We start from the raw sequence: 22,689 nt of genomic DNA on the forward strand, positions 1-22,689 counted from the left end.
GTCTGGGTTGCATTTCTCACGTTCGAACATTGCAGGACACTATTTGAAACCACATAAGAATTTCAGAACATATCTTGCGATTAGTTTTTCATATGGAATAAGACGAAGTTTGCAATGTTTTGGTTTCCTCTCTCATGTTTCAACATTGTACAATGCTTGTCGGTACTTTGAACATACGCGTTTTTTAATATATTGTATTTTGTTTATTTATTTATACGTATATTTGTGTGAATATTTATTCATATTAATAACAAGAAAAGTTATCTATACTCATTACTATGCGTAAGTTCGTAAGATATATGACTGATATCCTTATGCAGCTAAAGCACAAAGGCGAAGGGAGAAAAAGAACTAAGGAGAAAGCCATCGAACATTATGTAAGGAAAGGGGCAGATTGAACAAACGCAAAGGAAGCTTCGCTTCTACAGAGACTCGGCAAACATGAACCGAACATAAGGCCTCTTACCGGTTTTTAATGGACTCGGTTATTTTAATTTACATGCTTTACTTCCAAGCTCGATTCAGCGTTAATGGCCCCTGTCCTTAGTTGTTTGGCTAGTGAGTGAGTGTGTGTTAGAAAGAAATTTATTCACAAATGTGTGCATAGGAGGGGAAGAGGAAGGAAAGAGGAAGAAGCTGAGGGACACTCATGTCAAGAAAATATAAGTCATCATGACATTGTTTAGTCAACAGACGTAGTGGTTAGTAACGAGACGTGTGGAAGAACATTTTGTTTCAAGACGGAGTGTACCGCGACATGATGAGAAGAAGTGTTAGGTGTTATGACTGTGCGGCCTGACCTGTGTAACCCAGCCCGCCAGTAGTGATGAGTAACTCGCTCTTAGTTTGTCTACTTACTTTTAGAGGGGGCCAGAATCCCTGAATCAAGCTATACTGTTGGAATGCCTATGGAGTACGAGTATCTTGACATCTCACATGTTTGAACATTGCACGACACTAGTATGTGTAACTATCTCAGTTGAACAAATAATAATTATATGTTTTAAGATAAAAAAAATCTGTAAATAAGACTAAGAACAAATATCTCTGCTACAAAAAGTAAGAAGAAAATAATAGAAATGTTTTACAAAATCTCGCATTAAAATACACCGTGTCCCGCTTAAAACACCAATAGAATGCATGGTTATAACTCCAAATATATGGCAAAGAGAAATATATCTAGTCAGGTTTGATAGTGCAGATCTTGCAATTTATGAAACAATGGTTGTCATGGATAAATAAATAAATAAATAAATAAATAAATAAATAAATAAATAAATAAATACGTAATAGGAAACTAATTCTGTAAAACTAGCCATGTGAGCAGTACAGCAGAAAGTCTCGTGTGTTCTTTGGTTAGCAGAAACAAAGTCTGGAAAGCATGTTCAACACCGATTTCGTCGGGAATACAACCTTCAAAGACATGATCCCATTCCTGACTATAAGAGAATAATGGCCTGGGATGCAAAGTTGAAGCAAACAGGAAGCTTGTTGCCGAGCAGTGTTAAGCATTCTAAGAAAAGAGTTTCTGAAGAGAACATTGAACTCGTACGAACCTTCTTCACAAGAAGCCCAAGAAAATCAATCGAAAAGCAAGTTTGCAATTCCAGATTCCTCGCAGTACTGTTCATAATGTTCTACACAAAAGGTTCCTCACTTCGCTTTGGAGGTACTCGAGTTTCTTAATGACAATTTTCCCAGACAGTGGATTGGCAGACGATCCGAGACAATCGCTTGGCCGCCAAGGTGACCAGATCTATCACCCTTGGACTTTTTTCTATGGAGATTCGTCAAGGATCAAGTATACAGAACACCAGTGGCTGACCTCGATGATTTGAAGTTCAGAATTCTGCTTGCGATTCAAAATGATATGCTGAAGAATACCTGGAGAGCGGTGGAAAACAGACTTGACATCTGCGTGCTAGAAATGGTAGTCATGTTGAAGTGTATTAAAATTATAACTCTTTAAGTCTTAGAAAATGCTAACAGTTTCAATTAAATAAGTTTTCCATTAGAGCTGTGAACTTTTATTTTATTCGTATTTTAAGTGGGATACTGTGTATATCGTTACTAAATACTCCATATTTCTCTTCTTGTGAAAATGATATACATAACGTCCCCTACCTCTGTCCCTGTTATGCTGTGGCCTGTCACGTAGGTGATCCGACTTCGAGTCCGGTCAGGCCTGGGATTTTTAATTGAAAAATCCATAGTGACACTTGTGGCAGCGAGGAAGCAGCTGGAATTGAATAAAACAAATACAGAAATGGTGACAAATATTTTTTGAACAACAAGGCCTATACAAAAATGACGTTTCAGTAAGTGCAGGAAAAAATAAGAGGAAATAGACTTACAATTAGGAATGGATGCAGACAATTGTATTTTTAATCTTAAAAATAATTAGATTAGGAAAAAATATTTCTAATTTAGAAAACATCATTGAATAAAGCTATTATTATATGCTAAACGGAATAACATGTATCTCCCAATATTTTAAGTAACACACAAGTTGTATTAAGACGTAATTAATAGTTTTGATTATTTGAATGTAATAAATAATAAATTTGCATGTATTTGAGCGACAATTTGCTTCTTATCGTCTTGTAATCGCGAGGTGACAATTGTCACGTCGGCCGTGTGCTGTGACGTCACCAATCAAGCCTCAGGGCTAACGAGAAAGACAGGCTACGGCGCGACGTCACATTTTTAGTCTTAGCATGGGCAACATTGAATAAATTTATATATAAATGCACGTTTAACATGAGTTTAATGTAGCAATTTCTTTGTTTTTTTACAACTTTGAACATGTATGTATTATTAGGCGATTGTCAAGATGGCCATGACTAGACCATGATAATCACGTGACTTCGATTCGTGCCGAAGCCTGTCTTTCTCGTTAGCCACGTCAAGCCTTCAGGCCTGATACATACCGAGGGCCTCACAGAACCATGTGATCATGACATGGACAAAGAATAGCTGGTGTTCTCTCCACTGAAGGTGTGAAAAGTCTGATCCATTATCGTTAAATACTGAACTGCTGTACAGACTTCAACATTGTTATTCTTACGGTATAATTCAATTTGGTGAATTAGAGGGATTTTTTATTAGACATGATCCCTTTAATTGAAGAAAATAAATTATATTATACGAATAGCAATCCACTCTCGCAGTAAATTACTTCTTGAAAATTTATATGAGATGATTTTAGTCTTGAAAATCTGTCAAATATTTCGTTGTTTAGTGTCAAGATTACCAATTAAATTAATGATTTTCGGGTATCTTTGGGTGTAATAATTTAATAAAGATACAGTGTCGTAAACTTAATATTCTATTAATATGCAAACATGATAAATAGTTCCATAAAAACGCTTTATCATCACCACGTGAATCATAAGGCTACTTTTATACTTATAAAGTTACAATAACGAATATTTTATACAATAGCCTACACCGGGCTAGAGGTATCAACAAATAAAAGAAAAATCTGACTTAACCACGAGAGTAATTAACTGAAAATTTGTTTTAAAGTTATATAAAACTCTTCAAGTTTCACATCCAGTTCTGTATATCTCAATGTGATCATCTCTTGTTGCTCTGCAAATATCCAAACGATATTCAATTTACTCCAAGTGTTTTGCAACATTTGAGGCGTTATCTCAACTGTAACAAATTTTGGATTGGATGTTACTGATACACAAAGTCCTTGATAAACCCCAGGCGAAGAAATACAACGGAGTCAGATCAGGAGACCTAGGGGCTATTCTTTGGGTCCGTCTCTTCCAATCCAACGACGAGCAAAATTTTTATGATGGAAACTGGTGAAATCATGATGATAATGTGGCAGAGCACCGTCTTGTTGAAATGTTGATTCAAGGGAAATTTGGGGCACAGCGAAATTTCCTAGCATATCAAGATACCTGTGCCCAGTCACGGTTTTCTCCAAGAAGAAGAATGGACCACTAATAATTGCATTGTGCATTACCCTCATCCAAACATTAACTTTTTCGGTGTCTCTTTGGTGTTCCCTTACAGCACGAGGGTTTTCGGATGTCTATTTGCGGACGTTATGGCGGTTACAGCAAAGATGAAATGTAGCTTAATCACTGAATACCACTTCCTCAAGATATGAAGGGTTCACGTCAATGCGTTGCAGAATTTTAGTCGCAAAATTTTGTCTTAATCTTGTATCGTTCGGCTGAATGTGGTGAAAAAGCTGGAGCTTGTATGCACGTAGTTTGATTCGTTTATGGAGAACGTCATGAACAGTTGATTTGGGAATCTATAACTGATGACTAGCCTGCCTAATGGACTTCCTTGGGCTCCGGTTGAATGCAGTTCGAATACGATCGACCGATTCTTCGGTAATTTTTTTCTTGTAATGGTTAGTGGAATCAAGGATCCTGTCTATCTCACTGCAAAACTGATTTTGACGTAGGTGGATCCACGTTGAATTCTAGACGAAATCAGCGTCGAACTCTGATAACACATTTAAATTCAGCAAGCCAAAGCAAGCACTTCATTTTTTACTGTGGTGTCCACATTTTACGTTCAATTAGAATGATTAATGTTGACTCTTAGCAATTCTTTTTTTTTTTTTTTTTTCGTTGTTGGTATCTCTATAGCGTCTATTAGATGCTTTATGGTTGTGCTAACAGATGGAGTTACTTGTCAACAATGTGACGCTGAAACGTGTGTTCAGGTTACTGCCCAGCGACAGTCCTGATGTATTTTTATGTTTGTGATGATTGGTTAATTAATATTAACCCGGCACACACACATTCATACAAATTTCCAGACTCTAGACACCCAAGAAATTCTTCTTCTTCAAGAAAAATTCACCGAGAGCCGAGCCCGGGAATCGAACCCGTGATCCCGTGATCTGGAAGCCAGTATGCTGACCAACAGACCACGGAGGCAGTCTCTTAGCAATTCGTGATATAAATCGCACTGATAAATCGTATCTTTCTTGCTTTTTTTTTTTTGTTTTTGTTTTTTTTTTCAATCTTCTTGCTTTGTTGTATAGATTTTCAGCATTGTTGTCATAAAAATAAAATCTTGGAGAGTTTCTGCAATTTGTGCCAAACATAATATAATAAAATATCCTTCTCTTAATAAATGGTGAACAATTGAAGCGATGAGATCAATAACCATTCAAGTCCATTTACACAGGTTACGAGAAAAATGCAAAACACTTTTTTTTTTTATTTATCTAATTATTATTTTTGCACGTAATATTTCTGGTTGTTTTAGAGATCAAGACAAAGTAGTATACAAACTTTTAAAGTCGTAACACTTGTGGAAATATCCAAAATTTAATTTCAAATTTGCAAAAAATGAATGATCAGAAGTGGACTTGAATGGTTATTGATCTCACCGCTTCATTTCTTGATATCCCTAGCCCGGTGCATATTAATAGCATGTTGCTTATTTAGGAATAAAACATAAACATCTGCGCATCTAGTGCTGCCAACAATAGGAATAAAACATAAACATCTGCGCATCTAGTGACAAGGAATCGAAACTCCAGAACATTCTGCTTAATTTGGTGCTAAAATTGGGCCAGTGCTGCCAACAATAGGAATAAAACATAAACATCTGCGCATCTAGTGACAAGGAATCGAAACTCCAGAACATTCTGCTTAATTTGGTGCTAAAATTGGGTCATTGAATGAATTTCCAACGGAATAATTAAAGAAAGAAATGTGTCAGTTCTATATAAATAACTCTGTACATGTATATCCTGATATCTTCCAAATGTTTATGTCTATAATGGAGAAAGGAGCTAAGTCTAAAAAAGGGTGCTATTCATAGATATTTCGCTAGCCCGCGCTACGAGCGTGCTAAACTAGCCCCGACTACAGACTGGTTACTTGTACAGTATTCATATCATATCGCTAACTCTGGTTTATGAATACGAAAAACATTAGTTGGCTGATCATCCACCGGGAGCCTGCGCCAAGAATGCCTATGAAAACGGCCCTTAAAAAGGTTTAAAAAAATCCATAAATTAGCCTTAAGCATGTCTCTCTTACCTTTCTCACACTTTTATCACCGGTCTGAACACAATTATATATATAAAAAAAGCTCAAAATTATTATTTGAAAAAGATAGGGTAAAGAAGATTTTCTGCTCTCCTGAATAGTAACAATTTCAGACTTAGTTACTTCCTCAAATCATATTTTTATACATGTATACACTTCGTATGCATTTCCTACGGTTCATTCACTCTGTGTATATAATTAATGTCATTAATTTCAGGGGGTTATTCTTTGAGATATTTCAAACAAAAAAGTTTAATACAATTTTGCTCATTATTTTTTATCCCTTTTCGAGATAAAACAGTTTTATATGAAACATTTCATAGCATGTTTTAGAAAAGCCACTAATTTAATTCCTAATATGCTCAGTCAATTTAACAGAGCAGTGTATTATGATAATAAATGATTGAAATAATTTTAGTTTGACCTTTAAATGTGCAGAAACTTGATCCGAACAAATGCAACTTTTCATTCTAAAAAGGAATTTTAAAGTCTTACATTTGTCCGGTTCAAATTTCTACATATTTAAAGAACAAAACTATAATTCCTTCAATCATTTATTATTATAATACACTGCTGTCTTAAATTGAGTTAGCATATTGGGAATTAAATCAATTGCTTTCCCAAACCACGTTAAAAAAATTCACATAAAACAATTTTTATCTCGGGAAGGAAGCATAAACGAGCAAAATTGTATTAAACCTTCATGTTTGAAATATCTCAAAGAATAACATCCTGAATGTGTATACAGGGTGTTTAAAAAATACGGGGCATAATTTCAGGTATGTATTTCCCACATGTAGACAATCAAAATAGTTCATTACAACATGTGTCCGGAAATGCTTTATTTCCGAGTTATGGCCTTCACAACATATTATGTATATATATATATATATATATATATATATATATATATAGTATGTATATGTAGGTATAGTGTTTGAAGGTTTAGCTGCGACGTAGCCCGCTACGTGGAAGAGGAGGTAACATTACGTCCGTGTACTGCTGCGCCGTGCATCAGGTACGTAAATCAATTCACATGGATCTATGAAGCTCCAGGCAACCTGGTCAGTCTCATAGAATTTTCCGTGCGTAATAATATGATTAGCCATAACTTTACAGTTATTTTAGAATCACCGCAACTGTCAATGACTGAAGCTTTAAAACATGTGAGCAATATCTCACGTATTCTTAATTGGTCATCTAACGGACAAATTGTCACAAACCTAAAACATAAATTGTTACATAGTATTCAAGAACAATAAAATTGTGGGAATGCAGTAAATTGAGGTATAATACGAGATAATATGTTCATTGGCTCCACAGAAGTAAACCTGCAGGAATGTAACTTGAGTGAAAGTCATATCCGTTACATTAGATACGCTTCTATTACGTCCTGTGATATGGAAGGCTCCATTCCACGATATAAACCCTGTCTGCACTTGTGATAGACAAGATCGCAGTTCGGATTATTCTCGGGGTTCTCCTGTTTCCCAATATTTAGCATCTACAACGTTTCTCCATTCCGTCATCATTCCATAGCATTCTCCGAACAACTTCTGGCGACGCACAGAGAGGGTTAGTCTAGGGGCAATTCGGGTTGCATGCTCGAAACCTCCCTCCGAAAAATTCAATTCCAATTCAATTCAATTCAATTCAACCCTGAGTGAACATCACAGAAAATTTTCCTTCAAAATATAGAGAATATACTCGTAATTCTAATACTATACTAATTAATAAACAATCAAACAGTAAAATAAGCAAGCAAATAAGCACGAAAAATGATGAAAATAAGTACCAAAATAAGCAAAAACGAATGCACGGATATATGACGATAAATTATTGTTTCACAGAACTCTTTCCTTATTAAAAGCTGTTGCAGTATACAAGGAAAGACATCCTGAGATTTTTCTTGTGTGAATAGGCTGACCAGATTTTTTATGATCCAGCAGGGGACATCGGCAATTTCAAGAAAAACCACAAACGCTTACCTAGTCACTCTCCGTTGAAATGTAGAAAATACATGTATCATGTACAGATGTCAAAAAAAAAAGTGGCCGCACTCGTGAACAGCGAATATTTTCAAAGTCCACTTCGGGTCGCGGCGATGTTTCACGATGCATGTGCTTGTACAAGCAGTTCCGGAACTATGAAAGTGTTCCATATCTGCTCCTCGCAGACCAGCGGTAGAGTGCTTATTTAATGATTCAAAGGTTCTGGGTTCGGGCCTTCTTCAAGTTTTCATTTTATTTTTTAATCGTTCTTTAGTGATGTAAATGATATTCAGATTATCATTTATATCCAGTTATCGTTCTTGATGGATAACACGTTATTTATATTTTGTTATCGTTCTTTAGAGATATGAATAAAATTCAAGTCATCATTTGTATTATGTTATCGTTTTATAACGATATGAATAATAATTATTACTATTGTAGTTACAGTATCTCCAATGGGGGTTAGCCCTATTTTACATATGTATGTTAGGGCTATAGTTTTATACACAAAAAAAGATAAGCATAAAGAGAAATGGAAAAGAAAATTAAATTAGCTTACGCGATGTAAACAAAACATAAACAATCCGTAAATTAGGCATTGCGATTGCAAAACAAATATCAGTTATCAATTTGAAACATACAAAAACATTAACAACACACATACTTAACACTTCTATAACACAAATATGCAGCTTTCCGTACCATACATCATAAACTAATACACAATAGTCACACAAACACAATCAAACTATAATTACGACATTGCGACGACATCAAGCATCCCATAACTGACTCACATACATAACAAATCAAGCATCCGGTGCAACACATACACTTCAACATAGTAACCACACTTTTAAAAGTTATAAATTTGGCTCCAAGAAGAATAAATAGGACACTGTTACTAATTACTATCTTCTACAATTTCTTAAATACATCTGTAATAAATCTGTGAAATTCCGATATGAATAATATTCACGTTTTTTATATTGTTATCGTTCTTTAGCGATATAAATAATATTCAAGTTATCATTTATATTGTTTTCCTTCATTAGCATTATAAAACAATATTCAAGTTATTTATATTGTTATTGTTCTTTCGCAATATAAATAATCTGTATTTTATGTAAGTAATTATTATAACACAAATAAACATCTTTCTTTGTAAAATAGGTTATTTTATTTAGATAATTAAATACGTATTATATAGTATCTTATATTAATTAAACAAACCGATATTTATCATTTATATTGTGTTATCGTTCTTTAGTGATACTGTATAAATAATATTCAAGTTATTTATATTGTAATCGTTCTTTAGCGATATAAATAACATAAATTTAATATTAGGTTTGGAAAAATCCAGTTGCATAATACTGCTATTAGTTTTTCTTTTTGTATTATTACATTATACTATCTTGAACCACAATAAAATGAAAAGGAGTTACGAGGAATTGAACCTGAGACGTTGACATCTAAATTCCGACGTTCGTCCGCTGAGCTACGAGGGCAAAAGTGTGGAAACATTTCCGGAAAAATTGGCCCAATCACACTCTAAGATTTTCTGATGATTCGTAGAAGCTAGTCCAGGATGCGGGGGGCAAAGGCTAATTGAGATTTCCCGATCTCTGATAGGGTCGAACATCCTGATAGAATTAATATTTAACCCTTGCCGTGACTTTCGGTGAAGTCCGAAGGGCCCAATTAGTCAAATCCACTCTCCTCATCTCCACGCTTGGGCCCCCTGGAATTTAATAAGATGCGAAAGAGATAGTGGTGTGCGGAAAGCAACGGGATGTTACCGCATTTAGGCCTATCCTTCCCAAGAAAAACTGCAAACATGAACAAAGGAAGCTTTTAATAGAAGAAGAAGGATCTTCTGCGGACCTCTGGAAAAAGAACTAAGGAAGAGACTAGTGAAGTGCTTTGTGTGGAGTGTGGCATTGTATGGGGAAGGAACATGGACATTACGACGAAATGAAGAGAAACGAATTGAAGCATTTGAAATGTGGATGTGGAGAAGAACGGTGCGTGTGAAGTGGATACATAGAATAAGAAATAAAATTGTGTTTGAAAAAGTGAGTGAAGAAAGAATGATGCTGAAACTGATTAGAAAGATAAAAAGTAATTGGTTGGGTCTCTGGTTGAAAAGAATAATAGACGACATTAGGATATGTGGATCATATGCGGAGACTAAGAGGAAGGCAGAAAATAGGAAAGATTGGAGATTGCTGGGTTTGCAATGAAAGACCTGCCCATGGACAGAACACTTATGTATGTATGTTCAGAATTCCTGGAATATCGTGTCTAAAAACAGTCGCTATTTGCAAAGACTAGTCAATTCCATGCCCACTCGACTGCAAGATGATCGAGATAAGAGGAAGACAGACTAAATATTGAATTGTGGCTTTTTGTTTTGTTTTTTGAACGCTTAATTGTTTGAATGTTTTAAGGCCGACGCCAGTAAATTTGTTTTGTTTATGCCACGAAAGATATTTTTATTGAGAATAAAATCTTTTTTCTTTCCATTTGCAGCCACAATATCATAATGATAAAGTCATGGCATAATATATTAATGAACCTGATGTTAATTACTAAAATAATCGTAAAAGAGAAAGGAGCCATTATGTATAGTTTGTCTCTCTCAAAAACAGAACAAAAAAGAACATAAAAAGCGCGTGGTTGTAGTCGAACGCAGGACCTCATGAATAAGAGGCCTGAACGCTACCATTATGCTATCGATAACACACAGAAAGCTTCAATTATAATTGTAGATATCAGGCAACTTGGTCCAACAACATGTAACATCGCCTGTCTCCGAATTGTAGCGAAGATACCCGAAGGGAACTTTGTTTCAGGAGAGCGGCCACTTTTTCTTTTGACAGCTGTACATACAATGATATAACTTTGCACACTAAATTTGTAGAGTATCTTAACTTTTGAATTAAATGCATAAACGCACGTAACTCCTACATATAATTATAGCCACTAAGAATTCAATTTCAGTACTGACACATGCATGGAAGTCTTTCATATTATATTGTACACACTGAACTCTAACACACACATATTACAAGTGCTTGTCTGAAGAATGCATTTTTTTTTAGATCTGTTCATTCCCATACACCTTCACACTAAGTTCTTCACATGGGAAATGAAAGTTTGTTTTCACATGTAACAAGGCTTTAACTACGATGAAAGAGTAATGGAACGGAGAAAAATTCTCTCCGGCGCCGGGATTTCAACCCGGGTTTTCAGCTCTACGTGCTGATGCTTTATCCACTAAGCCACACCGGATACAACTCCGACGCCGGTTAGAATCGTCTCAGATTAACCTCCAATTCTTGGGTTCCCTCTATTGGCCGCCCTCTGCACTACGTCATAGATGTCTATGAACGCAGGACCGAAGTCCACACATGTGCTGAGGTGCACTCGATATGAGTGACTAGTTGGCCGGGATCAGACGGAACCCAAGAGTTGGAGCTTAATCTGAGACGATTCTAACCGGCGTCGGAGTTGTATCCGGTGTGGCTTAGTGGATAAAGCATCAGCACGTAGAGCTGAAAACCCGGGTTGAAATCCCGGCGCCGGAGAGAATTTTTCTCCGTTCCATTACTCTTTCATCGTATGATGACGCAGAATATCTGCATGGAAATATCATATGTACTTCGGTACATTAAAATAATATATATGATATGCGTAAATCACTTCGTGATTTAAGACGGCGCTTATTCCGTCGGATCCCGGCCAACTAGTCACTCATATCGAGTGCACCTCAGCACATGTGTGGACTTCGGTCCTGCGTTCATAGACATCTATGACGTAGTGCAGAGGGCGGCCACTAGAGGGAACCCAAAAGTTGGAGCTTAATCTGAGACGATTCTAACCGGCGTCGGAGTTGTATCCGGTATGGCTTAGTGGATAAAGCATCAGCACGTAGAGCTGAAAACCCGGGTTCAAATCCCGGCGCCGGAGAGAATTTTTCTCCGTTCCATTACTCTTTCATCGTATGATGACGCAGAATATCTGCATGGAAATATCATATGTACTTCGGTACATTAAAATAATATATAAGGCTTTAACTGTTTCAACTTTTAATCTTGACTTTTCATCAGTCCAATTGAGTTCGTTGTGGAGAAAAGTCTTTCAATTGATGAATTACTGCCCGGAAGACACATGATTAATGACACTATTTTTAGATTTTCAAATGGAATGGATTTTTTTTTTCAATGTTGAAAAACATCATACCACTTTTCATCTGTTGGTTTGTTACAGAATTCCTCATTTTTTGAGCTAGGGTACTTCAAAATGGACGCTGTGGCAGTTCTAACGCTTTCGCGCAACGCGAATGTTAAGATGACCAAAGACAAAAATTGTATGTTCTTCTCAAAGAGTGCAGAATATATCACATTGTGCTCGCTGGTTCTTCTGTCTCATAGTAAAGACCATTCAGAAAAGCTTCTGGGGACAAAACGGGGACATTTGCTCTCCGGGGACAGCTACTCAAAACCGGGGACTGTCCCTGGAAATCGGGGACGTCTAGTCAGCCTATGTGTGAAGCTCCTGCGTTTGTCAGTGAAAAATGATTTGTAGAGTTAAAAAGTTCTTTCGACGGAATGTCGGAACCCGCTAATGCTAAACACAAGTCTTTGAAAAATATATCACTAGAACTCGATTGTTCACCCATATTGCTTTTAATCAGTTGCTGATTTAACTTAGATTTATTCTTAAACCTCTCTTTATGCCGCGTCGTATTAATATGCTGCACAATGTCATTTTTTTCTTCGCAGAAACACTCTTTTCACACAACCAAACAAAATAAGACATTGCCGTCCTTACTGAAAATATTACTTCCAAACTCATTTACGCATTTGCGTAAGAATGCTGATTGAGGGGTTTTTATGGGTGGCATTCCTTAACTACAACAGCGAGCAATCACACACACCTTACTGAAACAACGCATGTTGCACAACTTACACACTGCAGCTTGGAACTCGGGGATTCACCATCCATACACATGATATCATCCCAATAACACGTTAAGAGCGATAACTGATTAATCTGCCTAGTCGCAGAAGCTTGGCGGGGAATCCCAAGGTTCCCTCCTCATTAGAACTACGCAGTATTATTTCACAACATCCTGGGTCATACCCCAGCATTGCTTTCTTACGCATTCGACCGAAATTAATTTTTTATTAGCCAATAAAAGAAAGGGAATCGATGATAAATGACGGCTAGGAGTGAAATATGCACTTTTAAAATTACGGTTTTGGATAAAATATGCTTTTTTAATTGAAAATCGTAAAATAAGTAAACAAAAACATTTCCCTGCGAAATAAGTTTTATAAGCACTAACAAACATAATTAAAACTGCTTATCTAAGTATGGCTTACGAAGTATAACCTTTCTGCTTACCTTTAAAAGTGTGGTAAAGAATATACACTTTGCTTAGAAATCCGGGCTTTACTAATTAATTATAGTGGAAAAACAGGGCATTGTTACAATCTAGTCACAGGATGGGGTTATAAGTTAAACAATCTTGAAAATAATTCAGTCGTGTGAAGTGTATATTGTAATGTAAAATCTGTAAATAATTTAAGTCGTAGAGAGTTGTAAAATATAAATTACATAATTACTACGTTTGTATCCCATCTATTTACTGCACATATTATTGTAACTTTTATATTTCAAACATGTGACTTTTATTTCTAACTTTAACCACACAACAATGGGTATTCCACTCAACACAGCAATGCAGTGGTCGTTATTGCACTTCACAGAACGACAATGACAATTCGCGTGTATTACTGAGAAGAACAACAATGCACTCCTAATTTAAACTAATGTTCACAAAGCACTATGTACAAAACAAAACTGTCAATTCTCAGTTCACAGTTCGTTCGCCTTGGCTAGTTCTTCTAACTCACTCACTACAGTTCACTGCACTTCGAACCCAAGACTTCCGGATACAGTTCACTGCACTTCGAATCAAAGACTTCCAGATACAGTTCACTGCACTTCGAACCCAAGACTTCCGGATACGCCGCACTCGCCTGGACGCTGCCACAGTTACGGACTCAAGTTCACTGCACCTCGAACTCAGATCTTCTGGATACATCTCCGGTGTCAAAGAATAACTAGCTCTCTCGCAGCTGACTAACTTACTGACGTCCGCAACTCACGGTGTTATTTATTTACCACCATCGTCTAAAATGTTCTGCGTCGCGAAGTCTCTGGAATCCACAACACTCGGCCTCCAGACGTTTCCTTACTTCCATCCCCTCCGCTCCGCGCCGTGCCGGGCCCACAGTTTTCCTTCTCGGCCCGCACTGCGCCAGAGCGTCTACTGAAGCTTGAGTTCCGCTTCCCCGCGCGTTCCTCTCATCCAGACGCGCGCGAAACTCCCCGACGCGACCAGAATACTCCAGACGGATGCCACATTATGTTTTGTTTCCAGAAAATTGTGACAATGTACAGTTGTCAAAAGAAAAAGTGGCCGCTCTCTTGAAACAAAGTTCCCTTCGGGTATCTTCGCTACAATTCGGAGACAGGTGATGTTACATGTTGTTGGACCACGTTGCCTGATATCTACAATTATAATTGAAGCTTTCTGTGTGTTATTCGATAGCGTAATGGTAGCGTACCGGCCTCTTATTCATGAGGTCCTGCGTTCGAATACAACCTCGTGCTTTTTATGTTCTTTTTTGTTTTGTTTTTAAGAGAGAGAGAGACAAAATATACATAATTGCTCCTTTCTCTTTTACGATTATTTTAGTAATTAACATCAGGTTCATTAATATATTATGGCATGACTTTATCATTATGACATTGTGGCTGCAAATGGAAAGAAAAAAGATTTTATTCTCAATAAAAATATCTTTCGTGGCATAAATAAAACAAATTTACTGGCGTCGGCCTTAGAACATTCAAACAATTAAGCGTTCAAAAAAGAAAACAAAAGGCCACAATTCAATATTTAGTCTATCTTCCCCTTATCTCGATCATTTTGCAGTCAAGTGGGCATGGAATCGAGTAGTTTTTGCAAATAGCGACTGTTCTTAGACACGATATTCCAGGCATTCTGAACATACATGAGCAATTCCACATGTAACTGACTGACATTTACAGTACACTTTGACAGCAAAATGTCTGCCTAAATTGTGTGATGAGTTGAAATTCGACTGTGTCACCGCAGGATTTTATAGAGGAAAGTGTATACTTAAGATACATATAAAAATAAACGTCTTTAATATAAAAATTATACTATTTATTTACGTCCAAAGTGTGTGTAACAGACTGACATAAATGTCAACTCTCTCTACGGGTGAACATGGTTCTCCACAGATTTCTCTGAAATGTCATTCCTGATACAATTTTGCAAAATATAGTTCGGAAAGGAAATTGTAATCTTCAGTTTAAGTTAAAAACGACCTCCAAACCACGATTAGTACTGGAGTTATGGCCGAAAAAGTGATGTGTTAGAGACTGACCTCATTCTGTAACTGACTGACATCTCTGAATTTTAAAATAAAGTTGCACTTACGGAACCGTAAATAGTACGAAATAATATGAAACTTGATAAGTAATTTAAATGAATAATACGTTTTCCAGAATACAAAAATTAGTTTGCTTAACCATGCATCTTAAATAACACAAAATAATGCAGATACAACTATTACATAGGCCTACTTAATAACATATAGCTATAGTTCTTTCTCTGTGATTAAATACTGTATATACAAGCCATACGCATTGGTGTTTAATTTTAGGACTATAGGAGTGTCACAGCAACCTTGACAGCGCTTATCACTCTATGTGGCATCAACTCCCCAGCGTAAGACAGTATGTTACGTTATCCAAGTCTGGCACTGACCTCCTTATCGATTACGATAAGGGGAAGCAGATCACAGTTTATATTTCCCATGCCTATGGCTGTTATATGTTATGTTCATAATAATAGATTAGAATGTTGAGTTATACTTTTAGATTGAATTTGAACCATTGGAATTAAACACGTAGAAGCACTCCACGGCACTCGTTGACTCACTCATTTAGTCTAACAAGTATGTACTGCAGGAACACTGTTAATATGTCACTTATCTGAACAAACTTCAATTTCTTTTCACACACGGTACCTATGTATCTTCCGCACTGATTGTTCACAAGACAGTTATGCATATTCTATAACATAGGGATCTAACACTTTCACGTAATGAACTCCATGAGTTGCCGGAATAGGTGCAAGATGTTCAAATTGTTTTTCGAGATACTTATTTCCTTCGTCTATCTCAATCTGTGCTACCCCCTGAACAATAATTTGGATGTTTTTATTGCTCACAATGTTACAAAATTCTGTAGCGCTTTGTATCTTCTTCCTCGATTTCGCAGCCATCCATGTCATCCTTTTTACTTGGCCTCCAATCTCATCACGGCCCCTTTGCCATGATATGACTGAAGAAGTTCCATTCTATGTTAAATCCAAAAATGCGAGCAAGCAATGTCACATTTCTCAATGTATAGGCATACTTCTGCTTAAAATGACTCGCTGCTCCATCTGAAAATATTTTTACCACCTCAATGTCCAGAAGAATCGCCAAAATTTCCGAAAACACTTTTCGTAGACAAACATCCACTGCATATTTGTCATGTGCTACATAATCTGACACTAATGCAAAGGATTTCTTCTGAACTTCCCTGTCACCTTCCTGTCTAAACCAGGCAACAGCAGTAAATATTGAGACCTGCTTATTGCTCCAATGAGCTGCCTGAATCTCATTTTGCTCTTTGCACGTGTAATTACTGCACACATAACACCAGTTCACGTGTAACTTCACCAAGGCCTCCCAAACAACTAAGTATGCTGTGAGAATGAACAGCGTAACAGCTGAGAGCGCGACATGTCAGTCACTCACAATGCCGCTGCGGAAAACGAAATCACTTTAGAAGAAAATGTTCTAATACTTTTTTATTGGTCATGTAGCAATAACGCAGAATACCAAAGGAAATTTTAATCTGTCAATGATTGTGCTGTGTGGAAGAGTTTTTGTATGTTTACTGTGACGGACTGACCGTAACTTACAGTACAAATAATTATAATGATTTTAAGTTATTTAGGAACTCAGGATACTTCAACTAATTTCATATTTACTTCAAGGAAAGACCAAAATATAGTATACAAAAAAGACGGCTCGAAATTAAACAAATTTACATGTCTAAATTGTGACACGAAACATAAGTATCTTTACGTCTTTTTTTAAGTATTTGGAATATGACAAGATCTGCAGCAAGTTATAGACTAAGAGAAAGAGTTTTTGAAACATTATCTTACGAAATAAGGCAATTTAAAGAATAAAGAAACATATTTCATCAACAAAAATAGTCCTACATAAATTTCAAGAACTTCACCTCAGTATGACATTTTCATAGAATTGCTCACATACATAAATATTCTGCCCATTGGCAGGTCTTTCATTGCAAACCCAGCATTCTCCAATCTTTCCTATTTTCTGCCTTCCTCTTAGTCTCCGCATATGATCCAAATACCGTAATGTCGTCTATTATTCTTTTCAACCAGGGACCCAACCAATTCCTTTTTCTCTTTCTAATCAGTTTCAGCATCATTCTTTCTTCACCCACTTTTTCAAACACAATTTCATTTCTTATTCTGTCTGTCCACTTCACACGCTCCATTCTTCTCCACATCCACATTTCAAATGCTTCTATTCGTTTCTCTTCATTTCGTCGTAATGTCCATGTTCCTTCCCCATACAATGCCACACTCCACACAAAGTTTGTACACAAAACAAATGTATACGTGTAACTACTGTCTAAAATTTCATAAAAATTGTTAGACAGGAGAAAAGTTACTAATTTTGTATAATTGTGGCCCCCTATAAGTGGTAGTTCCCATTATACCAACGTAACGAGACCACTGCGCATCGGTTCAGAAAAACCAAGACTTCAGCGATCAAACTTATCAGCGCCCCTAGTGCTCCTAAACCATATTATTAAAATTAGTAGACATTCTTGCGTGATTAGTACTTTATTAATATGTTTCATATTACAATTATTTTCGTCACGTAGGCTGTAGGCTGATCATGAATTTTAAAAACAAGAGGTTTTCCCGCCCCTCTTTCCCCTCCTGTCCCCCTATTATCAAAACCCTCAAGACAAACAAACCCAACAAGTCTTCTACATTTGCTCCTATCCCTATTATCCCGTTTTCTTTCGCGCAAGCCAGTGAGAAAGGACTTCTGTATAATAAAAATAAATTACTCGTAGATTTCCAACGAATGAACGTTCATTCCCTCAATACATAACTTACATAGCTGCAGCCCTCTTGCCCACGTCTCGGTTTCTCCTCTTCCCGCCTTTATTTCATCGGCAAGTAATGATGATGCCATATTCACAACTTCCTCTATTCTGCGTATTATGGACAACTTTAAAATTCTGGAATTGTAAATAACAAAACAGAGAGAGGCAGTGAAACGTGAGCGCACGTTATTACGTAGTGTTGCATTACTACACTTGTTATTGAACATTATTTGTGTCCTTTGTGACTCCACTCGTCAACTAGGGAGTTCATCAGTTTGAAACGGCCCGGGTCTGGGTGCTCTCATAATTTGTTAAAAATATTGAATAAACAATGTTTCAAAATATCGAATAACCCTGCCATGGATCGTTATGATAATCTCTTGGTTGAGGTGATTGAGGTAAAACACACAATATAAACATAAATTCCCTCAATTAAACATTTATTAATAATACAACAAGAATATCGACGACACTGCGTCGTCATACTAAAACTCTAGTGGCTGAGAATTTACGTTAATAAAGCAAATTGGTTGTTACTTTTCATTCGTCGACGTGGCTTTCGTCAGAACTAGGGCTAGCAATGCCATCTGTTTTCTGCCCACAAAAATGAATATTAGATATTGATCATCAAACTTGTCTTTTACAGCATAACTTTAATTAACGGATATCCCTACCATTAGTACAGCCCCGATTGAGGAAAAACATGTACAAACACTCCACATTGTTGATACCTTACTTGTTAGGGTAACTCACACATAACCAACTCTGTAAGCACACATCAAACCTGTTACAATCTGGTTGGAAAGCCCTCACGCTCCACGCAACAATGGGTTTCTCACTTTCAATTTCCAGAATGGTCTCACAATCCATGTATTGATTCACAAACAGGGTAGACTGTTATAAATACCAAATAACAGGCCTCGTTCGACTCTCGGTTGGCTCGATGTCACATCACAGCTTGATATTTATGAAGCACAAATCTAAAATCCGCCGGTAATTAGTCAAACGCTTTCCTGCCTTCTCACTCCACTATAACTCCGACTCGACTGCCCCCCCTACTAGAAAAGATTTTCGAACCCAGTTCGATTCCCGTTCAACTACAAGGCTCGTAGTTTCCAAAATGTTCCACCTTCGCGACCCAACCGCGAATATCCACAACCGATAATCACGGTCACCACATTCTAACTGTTTGTAGATCTGCCGCTACTCTCACACAGAAAACCCCGCTGCGATACGTCCTACCTCAGCGAGTCATTCCACAAGACTCACGCTACTACAAAATATTTAATGCGCCCTCGAAAAATATTTTATGCTCCCTTGGTCTAAAGTGTCCAATAATATACAAAATATTTAATGCCCCCTCGAAAAATATTTTACGCTCCCTCGGTCTAAAATGTCCAATAATAAATCAAACCTAAATCACGTGACACTACTCGCTACTTCTACGAGAGGAAATAGAGACCTCTAATGGAAGAAAAGAAAACAACTAATCTAGAGGAGAAAGTAAGACGGAAAATGGAGAGGACGTAAGCCATCTATGAAGAGTAACGAGAACTAAAACAAAAGAAAAAGATAAAAAGGATAGAAAGAAAAGAGAGAAAAGGGAAATAAATTGTAGTATGCCGAAAATAAGCGGCACAAGTTGGGCGCAAGAGAAAATTTTACCTGAACTGAATGCATCAATTGAGCGCGGCGGTCAGTTATGGAATGCATCAGTTGAGCGTGGCGTTCAGTTTTGGAATGCATCAGTTGAGCGTGGCGTTCAGTTTTGGAATGCATCAGCTGAGCGCGGCGGTCATTTTTGGAATGCATCATTTGAGCGCGGCGGTCGGTTTTGGAATGCATCAGTTGAGCGCGGCGGTCGGTTTTGGAATGCATCATTTGAGCGCGGCGGTCAGTTTTGGAATGCATCAATTGAGCGCGGCGGTAAGTTTTGGAATGAATCAGTTGAGCGCGGCGGTCAGTTTTCGAATGCATCAGTTGAGCGCGGCGGTCATTTTTGGAATGCATCAGTTGAGCGCGGCGGTCAGTTTTTGAATGCATCAGTTGAGCGCGGCGGTCTTTTTTGGAATCTATCAGTTGAGCGCGGCGGTCGGTCTTGGAATGCATCAGTTGAGCGCGGCGGTCATTTTTGGAATGCATCAGTTGAGCGCGGTGGTAAGTTTTGGAATGCATCAGTTGAGCGCGGCGGTCATTTTTGGAATGCATCAGTTGAGCGCGGCGGTAAGTTTTGGAATGCATCAGTTGAGCGCGGCGGTAAGTTTTGGAATGCATCAGTTGAGCGCGGCGGTAAGTTTTGGAATGCATCAGTTTAGCGCGGCGGTCATTTTTGGAATCTATCAGTTGAGCGCGGCGGTCGGTCTTGGAATGCATCAGTTGAGCGCGGCGGTCATTTTTTGAATGCATCAGTTGAGCGCGGCGGTAAGTTTTGGAATGCATCAGTTGAGCGCGGCGGTCATTTTTGGAATGCATCAGTTGAGCGCGGCGGTAAGTTTTGCAATGCATCGGTTGAGCGCGGCGGTAATTTTTGGAATGCATCAGTTGAGCGCGGCGGTTAGTTTTGGAATGCATCAGTTGAGCGCGGCGGTAAGTTTTTGAATGCATCAGTTGAGCGCGGTGGTCATTTTTGGAATGCATCAGTTGAGCGCGGCGGTCGGTTTTGGAATGCATCAGTTGAGCGCGGCGGTCAGTTTTGGAATGCATCAGTTGAGCGAGACGGTCAGTTTTGGAATGCATCAATTGAGCGCGGCGGTCGGTTTTGGAATGCATGAGTTGAGCGCGGCGGTCATTTTTGGAATGCATCAGTTGAGCGCGGCGGTCGGTTTTGGAATGCATCAGTTGAGCGCGGCGGTCAGTTTTGGAATGCATCAGTTGAGCGCGGCGGTCAGTTTTGGAATGCATCAGTTGAGAGAGGCGGTCAGTTTTGGAATGCATCAGTTGAGCGCGGCGGTCATTTTTGGAATGCATCAGTTAAGCGCGGCGGTCATTTTTGGAATGCATCAGTTGAGTGCAGCGGTCAGTTTTGGAATGCATCAGTTGAGCGCGGCGGTCAGTTTTGGAATGCATCAGTTGAGCGCGGCGGTCAGTTTTGGAATGCATCAGTTGAGAGAGGCGGTCAGTTTTGGAATGCATCAGTTGAGCGCGGCGGTCATTTTTGGAATGCATCAGTTAAGCGCGGCGGTAAGTTTTGGAATGCATCAGTTGAGCGCAGCGGTCAGTTTTGGAATGCATCAGTTGAGCGCGGCGGTCAGTTTTGGAATGCATCAGTTGAGCGCGGCGATCAGTTTTGGAATGCATCAGTTGAGCGCGGCGGTCGGTTTTGGAATGCATCAGTTGAGCGCGGCGGTCAGTTTTGGAATGCATCAGTTGAACGCGGCGGTCGGTTTTGGAATGCATCAATTGAGCGCGGCGGTCGGTTTTGGAATGCATCAGTTGAGCGCGGCGGTCATTTTTGGAATGCATCAGTTGAGCGCGGCGGTCAGTTTTGGAATGCATCAATTGAGCGCGGCGGTCATTTTTGGAATGCATCAGTTGAGCGCGGCGGTTAGTTTTGGAATGCATCAATTGAGTGCGACGGTCGGTTTTGGAATGCATCAGTTGAGCGCGGGGTTCAGTTTTAAAATGCATCAGTTGAGCGCGGCGCACAGTGTGTAATATCAAGCAGCTAGCCGGCCAAAAATCAATTTTCACACCCTATCTTTAATGCTAAATTCTTATACAGACGTGTTTATAACACTCCACAGTATACTATCCAAGTGTACACAGATGCTTACGTCTGTTAGGGGACCCTCACAACAGAGCGAAAGTTGCACGTCTCCGATAAGATCATTTACGCTGCAGAGGCGGGAGCGAAGTATGTGTTTGGATGGTGCAAAGTGGTAAAGTTAATACAGTATATTTTCTAATACAGAGTGTGGATATGCAGGGTGTTTCAAAAATACGGAGCATAATTTCAGGTATGTATTTACCACATGTAGACAATCAAAATAGTTCATTACAACATGTGTCCGGAAATGCTTTATTTCCGAGTTATGGCCTTCACAACATTGAAATTCACCGGAACGTTTTTCTTTCCGCAAGTCGTTGCCGTCAAAGGAGACATTAAGAGGGCACTCTGACAGTTCATTCCGAGGCGAAGGTTACATTCAGTGTTGTGTAGGCATTAGACTGTGTGACATGTATTCAAATCAAGAGCTGGCAGAGATACTCTTCATGTACGGTAAGGCGGACGGCAATGCTGCGCTGGCTCGTCGTTTGTACCAGGAGAGGTACCCACAGCGACAATGTCCAGATCGGAAGACATTTGTACGTCTCCATTACAGTCTGTGCGAGTATGGAAA

Source organism: Periplaneta americana, chromosome 1 (genome assembly GCF_040183065.1).
Source record: "Periplaneta americana isolate PAMFEO1 chromosome 1, P.americana_PAMFEO1_priV1, whole genome shotgun sequence".
NCBI lineage: Eukaryota > Metazoa > Arthropoda > Insecta > Blattodea > Blattidae > Periplaneta > Periplaneta americana.